Raw genomic sequence first — 8,081 nt, 5'->3', positions numbered from 1 at the left:
CAGTGATGAAGCACTTTATCAAAGCATATGGAGTGACAAAACTAAGAGAAATTTAAATTTTACTTTTCCTATAGAAAGAAAGCAAACTGCCAAGAGGAATAGAAAACAAACATGACTACCTGCAGTATATTCTGTACAAGAATAATATAAAAGGTCTGATATTTTGATATGCCTTTCTTGTGATCTGTGCCTTGATCTCAAATAATAGATCAATCTACTAAAAGTAACAGATACCCTAAATTTACATATCTGACTGAATATTCATGTGACATGCATTTAAAAGGCTTTCAGCTCCAAAGGCTTCACTGTATGTCTCTGTAAATGCTACCTAATACTTTGCATTTCTGTGAATGTTTCTGAATTAAGCAGATAACACCTACTTCCAGCTTTCTAGTTTGTCATAGTAGGAGCTGTAAGAAAAGCTAAAAAAAAAAAAAAAAAAAAAAAATCCCCAGCTACCCACATGGCCTGAAGCTATTATATAAAGCTTCCAAATCTAAACACTCTGCTAAGATCAATCCTCTAAAGGAATATAGAATTAGGTAATTCTTTTTTTTAATTATTTTATTGAATCTGAACTGTTTCGGTGTCAATCCAGCTACAGTCTTTTACAAATTTTCTCTGAAGCTATTTAAAACAAGGCCAGAGTATCAAAGGCAAGTTGCCACAGTTCAAACTCAGTAAAGCTGACATTGCAGAACTAAGATGAAATCAGGGAGCCATGTCTCAGAACACAGGGTATTGATATATACCACTGTTAACTGGAGTTTGTAAAACTTTTATTATTTCATAGAGTTTAAGGTCAGAAGGGATTATTTCATCTAATCCAACCTCTTTTATATCATAGGCCTTTATGGTTCACACTACATGAAGCCCAGAGATCTTAATTAGACTAAAGCACTTTGTTCCTTAGGACACTAAGCTGAGACAGCAGAGACCGCAGAGGTTTTGGTGTCATCAAGACATCTGTCTTGGCAGGAAATTGGTTAAGTGAGATATACATAGGTGATTTCAGCAGGCAAGTAAAGCCTGCAGAGGAAATGCTAAACTTCCAAGTTATGTTTTACTTTGAACACGCTTTTTTAGAGAAATTTCTTCCTGACACCAAATCTGGTAGTTGGCAGTTATATATGGATTAAGAAAAATTCTCTGATTGTCCAAATAATGGGATCTGTCAGTGATCTGCCAGGTTCACAAGTCCATGTTTTCTTTCTGTGGAAATCAAGGGTACAGGGTTCCCAGACCACTACCCTCCATGTGTTTGGCATATGGATAAGGACTATTCCCTCAGTTTAGGAGACTGGAATTTCTTTTCGCAGAATTAAGTATAGCCAAAGAGCCTGTAAACATGTGAGAAGGCCAGATCAGATACAATAATTGAAAAAACCTCACTGCAGTAGTTCATCCCTTTCAATAACCTGCTTCCAGCTTTGGCCAATTTATTGTTCTTCAGGCAGAACAAGTCATTCCACCCAGGTAAGATCTGGCATCCATATATAAAAGCTTCACCCAAGAAGACAACAGTTTTAAATTGTGATGCAGAAAACTGACAATAATTGTTGTCTTCAATATGAAGTCACAAGTGTCATAGGCATATGAGAGACAGTTTTGCAACCTTCATCTTGTTAAAGTCCAGGGCTGGAAAGGATGAACAGTAGGACTCATCAGTTCACAAATTCCAAGGCCATAGCTAGCCCACCCTTTGGGGTAGATATAAAGATTTTTTTTTTTTTTTTTTTTTTTTTTTAACAACTCCAAATGATAGCCAGTGCTCAAAAACCTCCTAGCCAGGCTGGCTGTGAAAAGTGCAAGCTAAAAAAGTCACCAACTGAAGCAAATACAATTCAGTCCCAGCAGCTGGGGTTTGCAGGTCCATAGTGGTGCAGGGAGCAGGAGGCATCAAGGACTGGAAGGAGAATGATGGGGGTGCTCGGGCTGACTGCTAGGTCCCAAAAATATATGAGGAGGTTGTGAATTTCCTTGTAGGCTTAATCTCTGCTGCTTTCCCTCTTAGCTGAGAAATTGTCTCTTATTCCTTGTCTAATTTCAAATGTTTGGTTTGTCTTCATAAACATCTTCATAACCAGATGTCTTTATCTGTGTACGTGTGTGTCCTCTGTCCTCTACTAGCTTTGTTTTCAGTACATTGAATAATTTGAGGTTCTGAAAGTGTTGTATCATAAACACTGTTTCCCAGCTCTGGGAGTAGCTAGGTGATCTTCCTTCAAAACTTTTCTAGTATTTTTGCAGCCTCATGAAAGTGTGGAGGAGAAAAATGTACTCTTTAACACTTTAACATAGTGATCTTTCTAAAACTGTGTATGAAAGTACCCTGCCTCAGTTTCTTTTTTTTTTATTATTTATACACATGAACAGAGGCATTTTCCTTTTTCGACCTGTGCTAAACATTCATTTATGAATACTTCTGAATACTCTGTAAGTTTTGAATCACTAGGTGTCACTGTATTTTTCTGGCTTTTCTTAGATTAAAGTCATTTCACTAGGTGATTCTGATTGCTAGAGATTGATGAGAAAGACCATATCAAAGATCTTTCTAGCTCATTAACGTGTCTGGGCCAAAATCAAATACCTTATGCTTAGCAATGAGTATAAGACAGCAAATAGCAATATTTTTCTGGAATATTCTGCACACTTTCAGCAATTTGGAGCTTAGAGAGCTAAAGATATCATTTCTATATCTGAGTTTCCTGGCTGTTTCTTCCCTGAATTTTCCTAGTGCTTTTTTGGACCTATATAAACTTACCACCCACAAAAATCCTGTGTTAAGAAGTTATCTTGCTTAACTACAAGTGTTGTTAAGAAGCACTTCATTTTTCTTGGTGAATTTTCTTCATGCTAGTTTCATTTGAAGCCTCTAGTTCTTAACTTGAAAGACATAGTCAGTAGTTGATCTCTCTTCACCTTCTTTATTCCTCTCTGTTTCATACACCTCAGCTACCTTCCATCCAGGCACCTGGTTAAGTAACTCAAAATGAGTTCTACTATTTTATTATATACTAGTAGTTCCACTAACTTATAGGGCATAGTCATCAGTCTGATCTGTCTGTAATTCGCTAGGGTGATCTCTTTTGTAAGTTGAATACATTAGGATGGTGTTGGCAGGACAAGGCTGTCTTCAGAATGTTTTTATTTTTCCAAGATTTGTTAAAAAGTATCATTAGTGGTTTATCAGTCTCATAAGCTACTTCATTCAAAACTCTTGGCTAAAGTTTTTCGAGCTGTTGGTTTGAAAATACTTTCTTTTAGCAGCAAGTAGATCCTCCTTTCCTTTTCCTCAGCATCACCATGATGGATATTTGCTCTTTTGCTGTTCCAGCTGTAGAACAGAAGTATCTGCCGAACATATTCCTCTTTCAGAGATTCTGCCAACTGATTCAAATAGTCGATCTATATAAGCCTGAGAATTTTCTTTGTTTCTGTTGCTACAAAACTGCTTTTCAGTGAAAAGATTCAGAGCAGTGTCTGAAAATCAGTCCCTCTCAGTTCAAAGATCTAAAATTCAGGCATCTGAATTCCCAAGTCACCTTTACAAATGTGGGTTAGGAAACAGACTGACTAAAATTTTGTATCTCAGGGGCAGGAGGCACATGATTTTAATTAGAACTGAAAATGACATGTTCTTTTATTCTTACATAAAATCAGAAACTTTTTTTTCTTATATTCTGTGAAACTTTTCTGTAGCATAGGTGACCTGCTGTTAGGGAGCTATTAGCTGAAAATTTGTTCTCAAGTACAGATTAAATTACAGCTAAAGAGACACAGAAAAACAAGTATTTTGTGCTGAAGAAGTGCCATAGAAATATACTACTTCTTTTTAGTCTCCTAAAGCATACACATACACAAGTTTTTGAACACCTGATATAATTGCAGTACATTCTACTGTAAGAAAAAAAGAAAAACCCTTCATCCATCCACAAGATTCCTTAATTGGCCTAGGAGTCCTGGATGAAGTGATTGATCTTGCACAGCTGTTTGTAGCAATGCATGGCAAATATGTTTACAATTGACAGAGATAGATGACACTATAATTGACAGTTTACTTTTCTTCTATGTATTTTTTTTAAGCTAGAAGATCAATTGGACATCTCCAAAGTTTGGAAGGGAAAAATAGATCTGTTTCTACTTCCAATTATTTTTATTCTGCATGGCATGCTGAAACCTGTCACAGCTAAGACCAGATTGTCCAGTTTTAATATGGTTCACTCTCTTTCATCAAAATAACTTCTGTTATACTTTGTCAAAATAAATGACACTGCTAAGGTGATTGGAGGCACGTATCTCAGCTTATTGCAAGCCTGGAAAACTGAACGTAGAGAAATACCCAAGTAACTTATTTACCTCAAATTAATCACACAAAGAAAAGAGAGGACACTTTTGTGGGCAAACAAGTGTTGCCTTTTCATGGAAGTCTTTCTAAAATGGTAGCAGTACTGGGAATTCCAGAAGAAAACCAGGCAGTCATCTGCAGCGTTGCAATTACTGGTCTTCTAGGCAACAGTCTCAAATCACTGGATGGCAGTCTGTCTATGCTGCGTACAGAAGTGCTGAACTTAATTGCGTGCGGGGCATGCGATGGTAGGATAGTGGAGTGCAAACGGGCACGAACTCAGGAAGTAAGATATAAAACCTTTTCCTGAAGTAGCAGCTGCTTCTGTTTCCTTCATGTTATTCTAGTGTTCTCTAAAATGTCTTCACTTTACTCATTCCCCATAAGCAGGCAATTATACATAGTCTGACACTATACCTCTTCTCCCTAATTATCTAATTGTAACTAACATGTATGCTCCTGGTCCAACACTGACCAGCAAATGAAGCTGAAAAGCAGAGTTAATGATTTTGCCTTTCCAGAAAAAGGATGAAGAATCTCTCATTTTCCTCTCTACATGCCATTTTCATACTTTTGAGGAGAATAGATACACGTTATGGAGAGTCTATGTGGGGAAGGTAAATTGTTTTGTAGGAATAAACAGGGATTGTGTCTCTGCTTCCAAGGAAACCCTGTGTTTGTATGTGCGTGTGTGGATGTGCACATGGGTGTGCACGTGTGGGGAAGAGATGTGAGCTTGAGAGGTTAATGGTAGGTGGAGGATGTGTTGAGGGTTGTGTATTTAAGTCTGCAGGGTCCTGACAGGAATTGACAAAAGTATAGAAGGGAGAGGATGATTGATGTGGAAAGCTAACAGAAGCAGAGAAGACTCTGAAAGCAAGCTGTAAAGGAAAAGAGAGAAGTGAATTAGATGGAAAAAGATGGCCAGATAAATACCAGAGTAATATAAATTTGAAGAGGAAACAGAAAGATTTAAAGGTACAGTGAAACAAAATGTAACAAAGCAAAAAATCAAGAAAAAGAGGAAAAAAACCAACACATGCAAACAGACCTGAGAGTTGAAAAGATGGCTACTTAATGAAAGCTTGAGGCAAATATGTTTTCTCTATTTTAAAATGTTAACTGGGAACAAATTAGTAAAATGGAGATAAGAAGTCTCATTTCATAGCTTGCCTGAGGCAGCAAAGAGCCCGGAGGCTTACATTATGAAGGAACATTATTTAGCAGAAATTGGTGTTCAGAAAGGACTATGATTTGTTGTATTGTGAATGAATGCAATTGTCAGGAAAGAAAGAAATATTTTTTCTGAGCTGGAAGATTGCACATCAGTAGGCACTTTCGGTACTGCTGCTCTTTGATTTCATCTGCAGGATCTCATGTTATATCAAGACATGCTTTTCTGGGATGTGTTGCTGTAAAGCAGAAAGCTGAGAGAAGCAGCAGTGGTTATGAATGACTGATGAAGGCCAGAGCAGAAAGATGATTATTTTCTTTTTAATGCTTCTGATATAATTCGTTATTCTTCACCAAGCCTGTCCTGGCAGCTTTCCAGCTTTACATTATAAAGATAAAGACACCCTTGCATACATGAGACTAAGGGTCGTAAGGTCTTAACACTTCTGAGCTAGTCATGGAGGCCCACTATCTTGTGAATTTGGAGTCCTTCACAGCTATGAATCATTGCATGAATAAGGTGGAACAACATTTCATATTGCTATGGAATGCAACTTTCTTTCAAATCAGTACTTTTCTGAGGGGCAGGTGGGAGTTACAAATATGCATCCGTACAAATGTGGAAAACCATAAGGTCTATAAGGTATCTTTAAAAAAACTTAAGCAACAGAGAAAGCTAAAGAACAAGTATAGGGTCACTATTCCTTGAACTTTGGGGAGGGCAACACAACCTTACTTTGATAAACACTATTCTAGGATGCAGCCTTCTGCATATTCAATACCAGCAGAAATCAGATTCAAATCTCATGTCGTCCAATGCAATTTTACTCTTACTTTCAGAGTTACTCCTTTCAACAGCTGTGCTTTTGATCTAATAGGAAAGAATGCATCAATTAACTGGAACAGTTAGTGTCCTTTGCTTTAGCCTCACTAGTTTTTTTATGCTCAGTTATTTACTTAGACTTTTTAACAAGGCAAGTGTACATTCCTTTTCTGTGCCCATTCCCTATTTGTTTATTTTAAATGGAAGCAGATGCACATTAGCACCACAGTTTTGGGTAATATGCTAGCATGTGCCAAATTACAGTGATATCTCCAATGCTTTGTACAACACTCCATAAATGCAAAAATGGTTGATTGCTACCTGTTGTCTTACCAACCACCACAGTAATTATTACAGTAATGCATATTGCTACCTTGACGTTGCTTGGAACAGATTTTATATCCAAGTATTTTTTCACCCAATAGCAAAGTAAGCTAGATAGCTGTAAACCGCAGCCCTGAATCAATGCTGTATCTAGCAAAACAGTGCAAAAAAATAGAAGAAAATGCAGGCCATACACTGACAAATGGTAATGAATATGTTGAACATAAAGAAAAAGAATAAATTAGCACTTCTCTCTTTCTCTGCCTCAGTGTCCCAGAAAACTGTATATAGATGATAGCATTACATACTACTGATTTGTTGCAGCTGCTTCTCTATGTTTTCTGTCAGTAGAGCTAGTCCAATTTTGTGCTCTATTTTCATTTCTCTTTTGTACAGCTCCAAAACCCAACATTACACTCTTTATTAAAATTTCCGTTAAATGTCTACACTTTTCAAAAAAATTATAGTAATTCCAAATTTATAATTCATCTTTAAAAAAAGAAAAGCAGTGTACTATGGCAATATAAAATTGCCTTTTCTTGTTAAGCTATTCAGGTGTCAGTGCAATTGTTATCACTAGGACTGCAATCATTACAGATCATGGTTGATATGTAAAAGGATGTTATAAATGTGAATATAGTTAGAGGATTTTCTTCATTTTCAGAGTAAAGACACATTAAAATATGCATTAAAATAGTTCCTCAGTTCCAGCTTGCTTTTTAAAGCAACAGTCTTTAGCAGAAATTCTTTGGAGACTTGGCGATTTAGGTTTGGCTGGGTCAGTGGACACTCATATGTTCTGAGGCTTACCTCTGTGTTTAAAAATCTTCTGGGTTTAAAATCTCTGGTTTTGAAAAACTTAGCTGAGAGCTTTGACAAAATCTGGGACGTTTTCACCTTTCCTCTCTTAGGCTCATAAGCAAAATCAGAAAGAGATGAATTTTCATGCTGAAAAGCTAAATTTCAGATACGTGGAAATAATGTTAAATCACAGTCTAACTGCTTGCTTTAGCTTTTGTTTGGTATAAGACTGAGACTGGTTTTTGCTGGATGTCACTAGAGTATTTAATTACTGTATTTTTAGGGATCATGACATTTGTATGCTTTGATATTTGCTAGCCAAACTAAAATGGTCATCAACAAAAGGCCAAGTTAATGAAAGCACATCGAAATGTTTGCTTATAACACATGAAAATAGGTAACTCGGTTACTAAGATTTATCCACGCTTACATGCAAGCTGTATGAGCAGATCTTATTTAATCCCTATATTTAAGACTAAAAATAATACGGCATAGATTATTCTATTTCCTACCAGTGGTCACAGGTGGCACTCACAGAAGAGAACCTTAGGAATGTACTGGTTTTTGCACAGTACCATATTTCAAGGGTTATCTGCAAGATTTCATTTGGAT

The sequence above is a fragment of the Aquila chrysaetos genome, chromosome 1, assembly GCF_900496995.4.
Source record: "Aquila chrysaetos chrysaetos chromosome 1, bAquChr1.4, whole genome shotgun sequence".
In the NCBI taxonomy this organism is placed as follows: domain Eukaryota; kingdom Metazoa; phylum Chordata; class Aves; order Accipitriformes; family Accipitridae; genus Aquila; species Aquila chrysaetos.
Note: the sequence above shows the minus strand (reverse complement) of the source record.